General features: G+C 31.8%; 2 long non-coding RNA genes across 2 annotated transcripts; both read left to right on the forward strand.

Annotated features, from left to right (window-relative positions):
• Positions 1 to 333: 333 nt before the first annotated feature.
• LOC126865823 (uncharacterized) lies at positions 334 to 8,090 on the forward strand. The gene is made up of 2 exons (XR_007689685.1): positions 334 to 1,014; positions 7,529 to 8,090. It is a non-coding gene; the product is annotated as an uncharacterized LOC126865823 (long non-coding RNA).
• A 97-nt stretch (positions 8,091 to 8,187) lies between these two features.
• Positions 8,188 to 12,746, forward strand: LOC126865824 (uncharacterized). Its single transcript, XR_007689686.1, has 2 exons — positions 8,188 to 8,335; positions 12,111 to 12,746. It is a non-coding gene; the product is annotated as an uncharacterized LOC126865824 (long non-coding RNA).
• The last annotated feature ends 4,291 nt before the right edge of the window (positions 12,747 to 17,037 follow it).

A 17,037-nucleotide genomic window follows, 5' to 3' on the forward strand; every position in this document is an offset into this window, starting at 1 on the left:
GTATCCGACCATGCGGAGGATTTAGTCACGCGGTACATTTAACCGCGCAGTAGATCCGGCCACGCACTGATTCGGCCACGCACTGATTCGATAGCGCAGTGATTCGATAGCGCAGTAGATTCGGTAACGCCGTGATCCGACCATGTAGGAGATCTAGGAACACAATACATTTGATCGCGCAGTAGATTCAGTCACGCATTGATTTGGTATTTGGTGATGTTCTAGATTCGATAACGCAGTGATCCGACCGTGCACGGAATTCGGTCGCGCAGCGATTTATTTGACTACGCAATGATCCGTGCGTCTATGGAAAGTTTCTAAAAGGTGATTTCTCAAAAATTATCACATCGTTTTTACTAACTTCTTGTACCGGATTACAAATTTAAGTTGATTATGTAAAATGTCGTAAAGAAGAATATGACATCTATTCCAAAATTGTCACGATCGAATGAAGTATTTCAGCGACTCAGCCACGCGATAATCCGTTTTTAACAGATAATTTTTTAGAATTCTCTCACACTTCCACGAAGCTTTCGTATCGAATTTCGAGTTCGAGCCTAAATCTATATACCGCACTCTAGTAACAAGAGGGGTGGAAACGAAGGTAGAAGCGTCGGTGGGGAGGGTGGTTGAGCGAGGTCGAGGGGAGGCCGTAACCCATAAAGAGTCGCTACTAGTCGCTGCCGCGGCAGTAAGCATCGCGTCGTCCATCGAGGATGCGGTATGCGGTGTCTCTCTGCGTCAAGATTGACACGTGGTTGCTCGAAATACGAACACGTAAATTCCATGTTCTTGCTTTTAGTATTTATTTCTTCGTTCTTACGCGAATGTCTAATATAATAATGACAACGATTGCAAATTGAAAGATAGAAAGAAACTCGAAGTATATGAGTGTTGTGTCATTTTTTTATTGGAATATCATCACGTTCGTTTTCGTGACTGTGTGATGTGAATTATTTCGTATACAGAACTGATTACTATACGTACGGAGATGATCGCAAAGGTTCATCATGAGTAAGTTTTTCTTTACTGTACAGCGTTGTACATAGTTGCTTATGCTGGTACATATTGCGAGTTTGCTGGAAGAGCGACTAAAGTAAGAAAAATGAATTCAGGAAATTGTTTCGAAATAGGTAATTGGTAATTATTCAAGCGTTTAATAATCAGAAAATTATTTCTTTTACGATTTGGTTAATACATAAATAGATTTTTAGAGTCTTTAGTAAAATATCGTTTATGTGTGTTGTTAAGTTATTAAAAAAAAAGATCAAATAGTTTTCACATCGTGACATGCTTTTTGTTAAGCAGATTAATTTTACTGGACAGAGCAGACAATTTTTTAGATTTGTTAGATATGTCATTTTCCTAGCAAACCGACGATACGTCGATTTAAAACGAGATTAAAACTGTGAAAATTATTACAAGTAAGATAAAATCTCATTAAATCGAATGATAATTTGAGGAAATTTGAGTTAGTAGATAAAATATACTGATAATTAGATAAAACATCTTTACGTAAGGTACTAAATTCTTTAAAAGGAAGGTTATTGTATTTTACAATTTAGTCCAATCTTCCACTAACTTCGTGATACCCAGTCACGTATGAGCAACGTTGTCTGAATAAAATATTCAGTAGGTAAAAAACGATGATATGAACTGAGCAAAAGCTCATAACTTTATCCTGGTATTAACGATCCTTAACTTCATTTCATCCCATTAACTTCCTTTTATTTTTCTATATCTTTTAGTTAAAATTAATTAATTTAAAGGATTAGATATATATATATATATATTCTCTGCTTTACATTTAACACGATAAAATATACGATAAAATGTTTTCTCAGTGAAGAGAAATCAGATAGCTATTTAAATCAGACATGGAGTTACTAAAGCAGCTGCGGCATAACTTCACGCTGCCATGATTTATGTACTTCACTCAGTCTAGTGGGATCAGTTCGAATAAAGACCTGAAATTTTGATGAATGTTAAGGCAGAACTTTCGCGATGTAACTTAGTAACTGCTTGCAAAGTTGGTACTTGTGACATTAAAACTGTTTTATAGAAATCTTCTTGTAGCAGAAGCTCAAATATAAAGTTTATTTAATTTAATCATTTTTCCTGATGTTTCATGCTTTTTCCTTTCTCCACTTTAATTAATACTTCGTTGCACTTCGAACGTTATCTAAAAAGACACCTTAATTAAATTCAATATTTTTTGTTTTCTGAAACATCCGCACTACCTCGAGATACTGAGAACCAATAACGTGGAAAACCTCTATACGTACGAGACCTATTACGACTTATCAAAGGCTAAAAACGAAAAATATTTGAGTGCGTCATTCTTTTGTTGCGTAACCAATTTTTCCAATTTTTCTATTTATTTTAGCTTTTGTTTTTATTTTAAAGCGATACTCGATCTTGAAACGTATTTTTTTTTCCGATCCAGATATCTAAACGACTCAACTCTATACAATAGGCAAATACTAAAAAAAAGTTTCACGGTTTTACATTTTACACTTGTAAAAATCATGCTGCGTGCTGTTTCATCGTGAGCTGTACGTAGGTACAATATTTCTATATTTTTAAGTGTTGTTCACTTCCATCGATTCGACAGTGGGATGAAACATTTGACGTGCTGTGGAATCTCTTCGTCAAATGGAACGTTAAATTGAAGTTAGCCCCTTTATAGTTCTCTATAGCTAAACTTGTTCCATTTCTTAGATTATTCTGTGCTTAAAATTATTCCATTTTTAATTCCTAACTACAAGCAATTCGTGTCTGAGTAAGAGGAATGTAAAATTTTATTTCATTATTCCTCGATATGTCAAGGAATTAAAAAATAAAGAAAATAAACGCTTTAAATGAAAACAAAATAATTTGACCAATAAAAGTGCATTATTAGATAGCATAGTCACATTTTATTAATTATTATAATATAAAACAACCTCGAACAATATTGGCAAATAGATCGAAGGTAGTATGCCCGGGGTTATGATAAAAATTCTGAGAAAGAGACGTCTGTAACTCGGGGTTAAGGCTAACGTATCGTTCGACGTATCCAAAGATTTTGATCGGAAAAGATATCTATCCCGACTGATAGATGTAGCAAGAAGGTCAGATGTAATTTTAGAGATATTAATATTTTTTTGTTATTAATATTTTATCTGCTGAATAATCTACGAAGTGTTACTTTTAACTAGAATCGAGTCAAACGTTGCGGAATGCCAAAGTTTCGAATAACTTCTAAATATCAAAATTTGATACCACTGGAAACCAGTATAGTTAATAATGGTATATATGAAATATTTCACATGGAAGGAATGCAGTCATTGGATGTGACTTAAATCTACCTAGAGGTTCACTAGCATAAAGAGCGCGTGTTTCATCTCCGTGGAGAATTCGTACGCAACAGTCTTTATTACGTAAGATTACCGGTACGGTAGAATATAATGAGAAAATACATAACAGAATTAGAGCTAAGATACAAAGGCGAGATCTCACGAATGCTATTTTTGAACATAATCTCGAGTAATATTTAAGAAAGAAAAAAAGGGTAAAGTAGGGGATAAAATAAGAGAATAAAGATCAGAGGGATTGAGAAATAGCGTAGAGGAAAATAATATACTGGCGCAAAAAGCTGGATGTTTCCGAAATAGATAAAGATGAAGAGAGAGATAAAAAATATTTAATCCACGTAAATGATGAAATGAATATATTCACTGTAATTTTATAAAATATAATAATGGACTACTATTTTGGTGAAAAATTTTATATCAACCATGTTTTGACTTATTTCGAATCAATTTATTCACCTCGTCGTAATTGTATGCTAAGAAAAAGCGCACAGAACCTTTTACTCGCTACAATATTTATTAATATATTCACTGTTAAAAATCCTAAGAGATGTGTTTTGTATGGAAGTAGCGCCTTTGCGTTCATCGCAGAATTGGCTGTACTAGATCATTCATTTCTACTTAACGAATAATTATACTGCGCGAAACAATTAAACAATCGCCACTATGAACGGTTGTAACACAAATTCACGTATTACTCGTATGATATCGAAATAAAGCAAACAAGCAACAAAATCAAGATCAAAGTCAATAAAATAGAATATTTTCTATATTAATGATTCTTTTATATAAATTATATAATAAAATTAAATAATGGGTTGGTGCTCCTTTATAAACAATGGCGAACTACATCGCGTAATGTATTTAAAAATGCACGATTTCGTTTAAGATAGTAAACTCGACATCTTCTAATGTCAAATATATCCTGTTTATAAACTTGAGCGTTTCTCGGTGGAGGCAATAACTGAAGAGGATGTGAATTAAAACGATACAATCGGGTGTCTCACCACGTGTAGTATATCTTTGATAAGAATTCATTTAATCATGCTTAGATAGAAGTTTCGCAGAAGTAATCGTTGTCAGGTTCGATGAAACGAATTTGTATTAAGAATGCGCGATAAATTCTATCGAGTAATTTGTACAATAGCGTGGCCAAGCGGCAGTAACGAATCTCCCCGGTGTAATTACGAAGGGTGCCGTAACTCAGAAAAGGTGGAGTGTACGTAAAAGGGGTTCCGTGTAAGCGTGGGGCGTAATCATCCGAAGAATGAGTTAGGTAACTCGAGAAATCCGCACGTAAGCCTCGCGAGTAAAAAGCGCGATGAATTGCAAGAACTTGGGAGCTCGTTCTCGTGACTTTTTCCTTTGAATTATAGCGATCATGGGTAGAGGGTGTAGTCGTGTCGCGCGAACCGCCGCTTTTTATCTTCACATTCTTTATTATTTTCAAATTTCTTGCGATTTTTCGAGTCTGCAATAATCCCGGATCTACATAAAACGATACTTTTTGCCGAAATAATTTATAATACGGGGACTGGATACTGGATTAACACGTTCATCGTGGAACTTGCACATGGGAGAATTTTATGTGCATTCGTATGTGCATTAAATAAGTTATCGTGGAAAGATTGATCCGTAAGTGGGTTATTGAAGTTACTTAAAAAAGTATAAACACAGTTATTTGCGGGCACACAAATTAAGATTGGGTACAAATTATTTATTAGTAAAGAAAATAGCAGAGCTTTTTTGGAATAAATTATTCTATTAACTTTCAATTTACCTACAAAAATTGCAGTTACTAGTTTTTAATTAAGGAATTAATGAAAAATCCAATATATGCAAATTAAAAATAACGTAATAAATGTCAATCGAAAATTTGTTTCCAACCAATAAATTAATTAATAATTACGATATATTTTATGTAAATAATCGATAACGAGTCTACTTCAAATATATGGAATGCTAGTTTTTTTTTCGATTTCTAAGACTGAAACGCTTAACTATTGTTTATTGGAGCTGTCATAACTTCATACTAATTGAATAATAATATTACGTTATTTATTCAACTAAGAATTTTGTTAAATTCGTTTCCAAATCTACCACTCTAATACCTTGAAGAAATAATCATACGATTTCGTGAAAAAAATTTCACGTGGCTGATTTTTCTAAAAGCAGAGGATATCAGAAATCTTTGCCATTGTGTTACACAATAAATACAAAGAAACTTTGAATTTCTATGATATTTTATTTACACATAAAGATAAATAATTATATAGGAATAAAATATATAATATAATATATTATAGAAAGAGAATTTTATTAAGTTCAACATTTTAATCATTTAATTTTATGCGTTTTTACAGATCGATACATTTAAAGAATACATAAAATGCATTATAACATAATTAGTCTTTTAACTAAAAGTTTTACGAGAAGAATACGGCATCAGGCACATCCTTTACATAGACATAGACATTTCCTTTTTATTCATAATAAATTTCAATAATTTTAGAATGACGAAGCAGGAAGTTCGAAGTACAGGAAAAGAATTAACGCATTTCATGCTTAATGCATCGATGTCCTTTATTCTCGGACAAAATACGTATCGATGGGATTATAATTCCCTTTTTATCTTCCCTAATTTTCTCTTTCTTGATTCTCCTTTGAAATTCGCTTACACTGCTGACTACTTTTCAAAGGGTGTGGACGCGTCAGACTACTGCAAAAACTCTCTATAATTAAGTGACGTAATTAGCCTACGGGTAAAGAGACTGAGAAACGAGAATTGAGATCGGACTGAGAACACTTGGCACGGATTAAACGTAAATGCTGGGAATCAATGTATTGTCGTGTTCAACTATCTCATACTGATAAAGAAAGTAGCTGCATTGAATGCTTTTAACGTAACTTTCGACTTTTCAATTTTCAGTTCAAACTACAACTGTACGAATTATATTTGAGCAATTTTCTTAATTTCTATCTCGATTAATATAAAATCTATAGATTCCTGAAGTTTTATTCTGAAATACGTATGAAATATTTCTTTTTCTATTTTTATTGCGACTCTCCTTTTTTTTTTTATCGCGTTTCAGCATCGTAGTGAATAACAAGGAGGTATAGCTAGAAAATCAAACGGTACAGAACGCATTTTCTCTGGAAGATATTTCAAAAAATCGTTGAAAAACAAACGAAACCAATGTGCAAAACTGCATTTCAACGTATACACTGTCAAATTTGTTAATGCTTAGAACAATTGGAGAGATAAACAATTTTATTTATTTTAAACTGCAATGCAATATTTGGATATTTTTATGCAGAACGTTATTTAATTCACGAGGAATTACTTAATATAAAAATATGAGATAAAAATGTGAAACAGTATTCATTGTTCAAGCTTCAGATTCGAATAAATCTATGTCAAATATTTATCGAACATACTAAAAATAATATGTATATAAAAATTGATAGGGAAACACAAAATCGTAACTGGCAGATATTTCTGATGACAAGTTGTACATTTTTCCGATATTTATAGTGTATACCACCACGGAAATAAATACTTTCTATTGTAATCCTTGTTATTCATTATTCGAGTTGTGACGTTCTCGAATCAATAGATTTTTCGTAAATTTTAGCAAAACTTTTGTAACAAATTTTGTTCTAAATTCATCCTTAGAGATCTCATTTTCTGTGACTGCTTATTCCCCGCAATTTCTAAAACTAATCTGGAACATCGTTATTCTCGAATTGCGAGCGGAAGCGTTCAAAAGACCATGATCGGTCAAATGAACTCTCTAAAGCATCCAGCGTTATTTCGAGGAATAGGAAAAATGTCTCTACCAGTGTGACGCTACCTGAGGGAACTATACATTATATCAGATAACCAAGGAAGTTCTGCCGTTTCTCTTATGACAGAAACAAAAGATGCGAGAAATGTAGAAAAACACCAATCCGTTCATCAAAATACCTTCACACGCAATTATATATTTCCACGAAAAACAAGCTCGTAAATATCGATTTTACAAAGTTCGCAATTTTGCCAGGTGACAGATTTTTATTCATTTGAAATTTATATTCAATCCTTTTTTTACTTTAACTGAGTAGTATTTGTCCGTTAATCATTCAATTCTTCGTGATGGAAATTACTAAAAAATTCCATTTTGTTCTGTTCGCAGCGTTTTAAAAAGGATTAAGGAGGTTCACAATGCCATCCATTTTCCATGTAGCCAGGGATTGATATATCATTGTCAGGTGGTAAACTATACTTTGGATTAATCGTGGAAGATATAATAAATGTTGCTCTGGAACGTCTCTGTTAGAAAGAGTCCATAAATAAAACTGTGCCAGTTACCATCCTCGAATCATCTTAAGAAAATCCAATGTTCTATATTGTCACACTGAATACAGACTAATTGAAATAAAGCTACACGATGCAAGAGGACATCATCGCTATATCATCTCTGAAGAAACGAGCCACTGAAATTCTCATGTAATAATTCTCTCTCTGGGAACATTCATTGTGGAATATCTTAAAAAATACAATTCATATCAACAAAGAAAAATTTATTTTTTATGGAAAGAGAAAAAGTAGCAAATAATACGAAAACGTAAAGAATGGCAAAAAATATCGTGTGACTTGAATATAATGATAAATATCGAGGGAACATAATTTGAGAAAGTTTGGAAAGTACATTAGAATAGGACGTCCAGGATGTCCTGTGAGAAGGCATCACGGCGTCTCAAGTTCTTGCTCAGCAAGACTAAGAGATTAGGTTTGAGTACCGACGAGGTTGTCGGCTTGCCAGCGGCCAAAAGACTATTATCTGCCCGTGTGACTGCAGCCTCTACCGTATGGACGATCTTGGCCATGATCGCTTTAATCCTTGGCGGTGGTACGATATTAATCTTCTTCTGTGCGCCTTGTGTTACTAGGAGCAGAACGTGAGGCACGTTGTGTCGATAATCGTCCCAAAATTCATCAGGTAATTGTTCATCACATAATCGTTTACGTAATTGATTTATACGTGAGGAAGAGTTAGTGCAATTTCGTTAACTTCGCATTTATAATCAATGAATGAAATACACGTAAATAATATTCGATTGAAAATTAAATGAGGATTTTGAGAATTGTTGAACCACCGCTTTATGATAATATATTACTTCCATATACTCTAATATATTGCAACAAATTTCCGATAAATCTCAGCTTTTCACTTATTCTTGTATAATTTATTGTGATGTAGTTAGTGAAGAATATAACGGAAGGTTCGTTGTATATTGTTATGCGTTGAAAAGTTTTGTTCTCCAAGAGGAAACAAATCTATCGTTGCGAAATTTTTCAACGCGAATACTTATTTTATAAGGAATAAATATCTTTAACGAACAAATAAAACATTTGATGTTTTCATAAATTATTCCATGAAAGTAATATTTTATTACAGCACACGAGCATAAAGTTTCATCGAATAAAATCAATGCACGAACTGTACTCAAATTGATATACTGATTATGACTGTCGTTATTCGCGTGAATTACTAATTTAGAATTGCGAAATTTATTTATGGTCGATTGGTATCTTGCGTCGGCCAGCCCCGTAACAAGCTGCGCAACGAAGCGCCTCAATTATTTTACGGTTGATTAAATTTACATAACACAATAATAATCACTGAGACCAGGAAGTTATTGTAATTAGTTGCTGATATATTGATTAAACAGGGGTAGACATTTTGATGTACGTCAGGCAAAGTGCCACGTAACTTAGAAGTACATTGGCGGTAACGGAAATTATTTCACATAATTCAACAAAGAAAAACATCGATAATTAAAAATAGAAGGGGAAGAAAAACACCGTTGAAATATTAACTTGGAATTTTCTAAATTTTAATCATTTATGTATCCCCACGTTCGATATTGTTATTCAAAATATCTAAAAAAAAAAAAAAAAAGACAAAACAAAATGGTTTACACGCGATAGTGTTGAAATTTCAATATTAAAAGTTGCTTTTAATAAAATCATTTCACTAAGTGTTCTTGATATTTTACGCTTTATTTATACTCACTCGAATATAAACCTCCACTTGTATTATTCTGCATAAATTATATGGTAGTTATTATTGAGAACATAGACAACATAGAACACAAATTGATATTTTCCAAACTACCCAATAAAGCCAAATAAATAAATTTCTATTTTTTATTTCTAGTTTCTCTCTAGTATTAGTATTAGTATTATACATTCTAGTATTAGAATGAAATAAATTCTTTTCTTAAAATATCGTGACTCGTGTTATGTTATTACCAATTTTATTTGTTTAGACACATAGTGAAATGGATTTGATAAAAATGTCCCATATAAATGAAAAATTTTGCTGTGTAACATATAAAAGATAACAAGGAACATATTTAGTGCGTTGTCTTTCATTTCACATGCAATTATTAATACTATGAATCGAAATAAAAGACAGATAGAAGAGCAACGTGATAAAAGCAAAGGTTTCCAAGGGAAAGCGTGTTTTACGAAGATTTCTATGGCTGAAAGCTAGGTTAGTATATTTCAATAGTAACAGAACCGAGAAAGGGAAATTTCGCGCATTCGCGTTTCAGTCAGTCGAATCAGACGGAACATACATGAGCGGATTTAAAAAAATTTACATAGCGAAAAGCGGTAGCTGGATCAAAGCGATTACCTGGTTTCCGGTCGAGTTGGAAGGAACGAAAGCAAAAACATAGTGGAAGGAAGCTACTCTCGCGATGATGATGATTCAAAGGTACTACTAAACAACGGAGTCAGTTTTTTGTGTTTTTACATCACATTTTACTGTACTGACTAAAAGCATTCGTACGAATTAATGTTACGATCTAGTAAAATCTTTTGTCGTTAAATTGAACTTTAAGAGATATTACATTATTCTATACGAACTTGTAAAAATTACAACATTTGTGTTTTTTCATTATATCTTATTAGGATAAAGAATAATTTCCAGCTATTCTATATATAGAAGACGTATTTGATACTATATTAAAAGATTCTGCATGCACGAAATACAAATTTTTCAAAAGATTGATCCACCATATAGATATATTTTCTCACAACACAATTACCAAATTACGGATTTAATTAATATTGGAATTTAATTCTATGTTTAAGAAAGATTCCGATTGAAAAACTTACTAGAAAATATTTTAATTTAATACGATCTCTAAATTGTCTATTTTATAAATCTTGAATAACTTAACGAAATTATACATCTTAACTGAATCATATTTGTTACAATAAAAACCATAACTAGCTATTCTTTCAAATTCTTTCAAATAAGGCTGTTCTTTCAAATTTTCAAGTACGAACGTTAAAGACGTTTTTGACATTACTAATACAAAAAAATAATTGAAAATTTTAATTTTAGTTCTTTTTCTGTTCTACGTTTTATATTTTTATCAATTGAAAGAAGTAGATTTACTGTCTTCTGTCAGGAATAATTCTATTTACGACCCTTACACAGTTTTTATGGCACCATATAAGAAACTGTGAAATAAAAGTGGTAGAAAAATTGCATTAATGTTACTGAAAGAGTTAATCCACTGGAAAGGAGAAATCTTTCAGTTCAGTGGAAACTTTCTATCAATGCGGTACATTTCATTAAATTTATTGCTCTAATACAGTGAGAACTAATTACGTACTTCTTGGGGCTAACAGATTTACGAGACGGACGCGAGCGTACAATGTCGAAACTCGTGTATTTTACGAACTAGCTACACCATGTTAGACTAGAAATTACATCACTCCAGCACATGCTCTGTATAGAGAACAGAGAACAGCTTTCCCTCCCTTGACGAATATCTCTGTAACTGCCTCTGTATTTGATAAAAGTGCAATACAAATGTTGTTACCCGTGACCATTATTTTTTGTTCACGATGCGTCAGATAATAAACTTTCACGACTGATTTAATACAAAAAAAAAAAGAAAAAAAATAGTAACGTAGTAGAACAGAAAATTATTTGAAAAAGTTTCTCTTAAAATAACTGAAATCTCAAACAATTGGTATATCTGCATGTAAATTTCAGCGATATTTTTGAAAAATAATAATCACTGGTCATTGATAGGAAAAAGGGCGATGAGACGTCATATACGGCACAAAGAAAAGCTGTCACGTCTCGTCCAACTACATATTGGTTGAAAAAAGTCTTTTCTAATCTGGCCAAGAGATTCTCGTACACGTTCGAACAGCGTATTTGCAAGAGGATGAGGTTTGGTCTCTGCGAAGGAGATTGGTAGTTCGCCACAGTTTTGTTTGAATTTCAAACGAACTATTGCGATCGTTTCGATGAGACGACTGTGGTTACATTTATGTACACTTGTGCATATACGTACTAAAATAATCATTTTCACTTTATGATGAGATCCGAAGTTTAATTGCTTAAGGCTAGTATTCATCGTAATGTTTGAGTTGTGAATGAAATTGTTTTTAGTAATGCATATGTACTCATTATATATACATATATATCATCCAATTACAAAATGTAAATAGAAATACAATTAAAAAAGATAAATACAATAAAATATTTATATTCAATTCTTCTCTAATGATTATGCAAATAAGTTTGAGAATTATAATTTCGTGCAATATAATATGCAGAATGTCTCGTTTAAACGATACACCTAGGTCTCATCTGATTTAATTATTTTTACGTTGTTCCCATTTAGACACATTTTTTATGAACACGTAATATTCTAACTACTTTTTAATGTCTGTTTCAGATGAAATATGTCTGTCCTTTGGCTCGTGGACTTGAGCTAGAAAGTATTTTAAGATTTCATTTACATAATTAATCTAAGCGCGATATTCCTGGTCGACTGTAACCTTTCATACTTATAAGCGAAATTACAGAAAGAAAAGAATAAATCTTTTAACAAGGAGGGTGGTGAAATTAAAGAAAATTCGTAGTGTCCGTGTAAAGATACCAGAATAAGTTGTAAAGTCGCAGCGCGACCTTAGATCTTCCATAATTTTACCTAACTATTTGAATCAATCTTACCCGACGATATGTGAAAGTTGTGTAAAAGAAAAATTAGATATAAGAATGGTTTAAAATTGTCTGGACAAACCTCTGGTAAAAATTATTTTTTCTAAAGAAATGGAGGATAAATTTGACAATTTTGTTAGAAGCAACCATTCGACAATACGGCGTACAGATATAATCTTGCGTAGTTTCTTAACCACGATGACGAAAACATTTCATGGAAACGAATTGGTTTACTCTTGGGGAAATCGAATTTAATTGTCACTCGATTAGAACTTTGCTCAAATGTACGAATGAGTTTCTGAACGTTATATCGAAGCCATGTAAAGGATTACTTTTATATGTGACGAAATAAATTTTTAGTAAATTAGAAGTATTTGTTATTAATCACCCTTTGAACATCGAACATAAGAAAATTATTTAAATTTAGGTATCTTTGTCTAACTTTGTACAGGCAGAAATAACTTTTCCGGCAGATTGGATTAAGCGTTAGTTATTACATATTAATCATTCACAAAAGTCTTCGCACAGCTTATAGAAAGCCATTTCTACTTAAGCAAACAATTGAAAGCAGTTAAGCAGAAAAGATAACAAAATAATTCAAACTTTGCAATGAAATTTCGTAGCATTTTATTTTCATGAGAATAATCTTTTTATATGGTGTACGAAGATTTTTGCGAATATCTATTATTCTTCTCCTCTTTTCCATTCTTTGCAACTTTACATTTTCCTTTAAATTCCCACTCTTCTTTTCTTCCCTTTTTTCTCTCCTTGCTCTATATCTTAGTGTTTGGTCATGTTTTACATAACTATACTCTCTGTTTGTCCGTTGTCTTGTTAATCCCTCGATCTCTCTCTCTCTCCCTCTCTTCTTGCCTAACGAGAGTTTGGGAGTAACTTTGACCTGACCGTTGTACGTCACGGATGCTTTAGCAACAATTGCACATGTGTGCGACCGCACGATGTACGCATATACAAAATGTAATTCACGGACGATCGACCGCACACGGCCAGACAATCGTAAATTACCGGTATGTCCTGTACTTAAGTAATGACCGAAACTTCGACTTGCTGCCACGCTTTGAACTTGAGCACTTGAGTAAATTGTAGATACAACAATACATATTACGTACATATGTAAAAAAGCAATCGGGGAAAATACTCATTAAGGATGGAAAATAAAGAAGATTTTTCTGCATAGAGGGACTTAGGACTGAAGCAACTTTTTTTTAAATTTAACGTAATTTTTTGACCAATGAACGTTAGTTTTAGAATTTTTTGGGATTAAGAGTTTTGTTATAGTTTTCCAAGATGTTACAGTATTTCTTGCATAAAGTTTTAAAAGGAATAAATTTTTATATTTTTTTAATTGAAAAATAAGTTTAGCTTAACGATAATCAAGCTTTAAAATAAACAAATTTTTATATTCTTTTATCAAAAATTTTTGTACATTAGTATTGTATATTTTACTAATATTTTATTTATTTTAAAGATTATCATATAATTAAGTTGCCATAATCACAAATGGCACAGGTAGCTATTATAATACCCCAAACATTTTGTTCGAATATGCTATAAAAAATTCTATTTGAAATGTGCTAACAGCATGTTTGTGTAATTAGCTTTGCTCTTCATTAACGATTATAATTAATTAATTAAATTATTTATGTCACGTTCTTGCGCAAGATTTTAACGATTCATTGTTCCAATATAATAATGTGAATACATATTTATGAGGTAAACATCGAAAATGCTAATTGCATTTAATATATTTGCGTTACACCTTTGTGCGATTCGATATTGAATTGCTCTATCGATATAATAAAATGAAATTGTGAAATAAAGTTTAAATTTTAATCGTTTGCTCCTACAAAATTTACATACATCCATTATTACATTTAGCGGAAATTTGAGAACATCATATACTTCAAACACTGTTATATTTTCCATTTGATACTAATTTTGTATAATAATTTTCTGCATTATCTGCTCTATGTTACTAAATTATCTATTCTGTATTATTCGATTGTAATATTAAGATATTAACCTTTTAATTGCGGAGTTTAATCTCAAAAATCCGTTACGGGATACGCAGGTAAAATCAAGCAATGACGAGTATATATGTCGGCCACAGGGCAAATGCTCCTGTTAAAAATTTTACGAAGAAAATAAAGCGAAACAAGGAAGTATTACATTTTCACTCGGTAAAAAATTCACAATTCATTGTTGAAAAAAGATATTGTTATTAAAAACTTTAAAATTGTCAAAAAATAACAGAGTACACAAAACAATTTGGGGAATAGCTGATATACGGACTAAAATGCAGAAAACAAATTCGAGAATAGCCGATGCATTGGGGAATATAATCAACTCAATTTGTAAAAAGCAATATATTATATGAAGTATAACCGATATACCAAAAGGAATAATCAAATAATCAAACCTTTTCTTTTTTTAAGTACATCATAGTTTTATTGGGATAATAGTTCCACAAAAATTTTGAGTTTTTATAGTAAATGGTAATTTTCTATTTTACACGTCAACCGCCCCGAAATAAAGTTTTGGATTGACGTGTATACACGTGGAACGCAGTCAACTAGTTAAAATAGAACACAAAATGAATTTGTAGATACCATTTATGCGTTATCAAAATTACACCATTTGTCATAAAAGGAATAATACAAGCTGTGCTTCATCTTAGGTGGAAATGGAATATTTTTATAACACGAATAGGTCACGAGACTCAATCGTGTTACGCGAGAGGACAGGTACAGAGGTAAAAGGATGGGCCTATACAACCAGTAGAAAACATAAAAACTTTTCTAATATAAACTTCGTCTATCAACGACGAAGCTCTGGATAGATTCTATTCGCGAATGTGATACGAGACACGTAATCTCGTTGTTAGTTTCAATCGAAACTATAAAGAACAGGAGATATCAGATTCATTGTAATATCCAATTAAATGTGCACTAAATATGCATCTCTACTTATTGTTAATAAAATTTAATTTTTCAGGAAAGTATTTACGTAAAGAATATTTTGTTAGGATTCCAGCAAATTTCAATTTCAGGAACTTTGTGTGATTCTAGTAAACTTTCATTCGAAGGATATTGTACGATTTTAAACGAAGTTCGATGGAAAAATCGTCACGCGCATAGATAAGTACGAATATACGAAGATAGATTTGATATTGTACTAAAAAATTATTGTACTAAAACATATATTATATTTATTATATTATATTACATATATTACATTTTTCAATAAATTTGGAATCTACCTCAGTGTTGTACTAGATACATTTTCTGATTATTAGCGTAATTTCTAGCGTAGTTTATCATCTCGTTAATATCAGAATTACGAATTTTGGTTCTTTCATAAACAAATAAAAAAAATGTTTCTAACGATATAGTTGTAATAGGAAACGTTGAACGAGCAAATGAAATAGCTATCGCAGAATCCGAATTCCCAGTTTCTTTCAGATATAATATAGTCGATAATACTCTGAATGGAGGTGAGGTAATTACGTTTGATGTAATAATCGATTGAAAAGTTCGAAGTCCAATAAATTTAATTAAGAGGAAAAAGGATACCGGGATTGCGGTTGCAGCTTACCGAGGAGCCGAGAAAAGTTTTCCAGAGACGTTCTTCGATTCGTGTAATAGCGTGTCATTATAAAGAGCGGAAGAAACGATTCTCGAATACACTTTTTCGTTAATTGAGCTAGAGTGTTAATTAACAGAGCATTGAAGACATTAATTCCCAAATCGTGCTTTGAAATAATTCCATAAATACGAACCACCGAGAAACCAACTTTTATGATAAGGAAGTTAGTTCGGCATGAAAGTAAATGTAATAAACGGAATTAATTAAGCTTCCCTTTCGACGTAATTTTCTATCTATGTACATACACCGTCGAATATAAATAAGAGTGATTACATTTATTCGAAAACTTTATAATTCTTTGTATTTGTAAAAACACTGTCCATTATAGCATGGCTTTTTTCTGTAGGTACGATAACGTACTACAATTATTTTACATTATAAAGCATGCACGGTGTGAGTGAAATAATACTCTTTCATTTTGTTGTTTAACGTTTGAAATTATAAAGCACATATAATGTTAAAAGGCTTCAATTTCTATTACCTGCCAGCAAATATCTTAATATTTGCGCATAGCTGTGTATATGCATAATTGGTACACATGCACCGCGAATATACCATGAATATAAATATTAAATACTCACTGTGATTTATTTTAATCAACTTTTATCAATTCACGATATCCCATGCAACGTAGACTATTAATCTATTAACGCTGCTATTGACGCGTGCAATCCTTCTACTATTACTGCTATTGTGTTCTTGAATTTGTGCGTTTCGACAAAAAAGATTTAAAAAGAGAAACGAATCAATAATTACTGTGCTAAAATAAATACTAAATAAATATTATCATTGAAAATAAAAAATTTCTTGACGAAAGAAAATAGTAAAAAAATTGGATAGCCTTATTTTAGACTTTATAAATTAGTATTTGGAAACATTACTGGGTTACTATTTTATTGGCGTCATTGATTTCAATCATGATTAACGTCGTTGTTAAAAGAAACATCCGTCTTGGAAGGAATACCAGTGCATATACTAAAATAGTATACAATTAC

The sequence above is a fragment of the Bombus huntii genome, chromosome 5 (assembly GCF_024542735.1).
Source record: "Bombus huntii isolate Logan2020A chromosome 5, iyBomHunt1.1, whole genome shotgun sequence".
In the NCBI taxonomy this organism is placed as follows: domain Eukaryota; kingdom Metazoa; phylum Arthropoda; class Insecta; order Hymenoptera; family Apidae; genus Bombus; species Bombus huntii.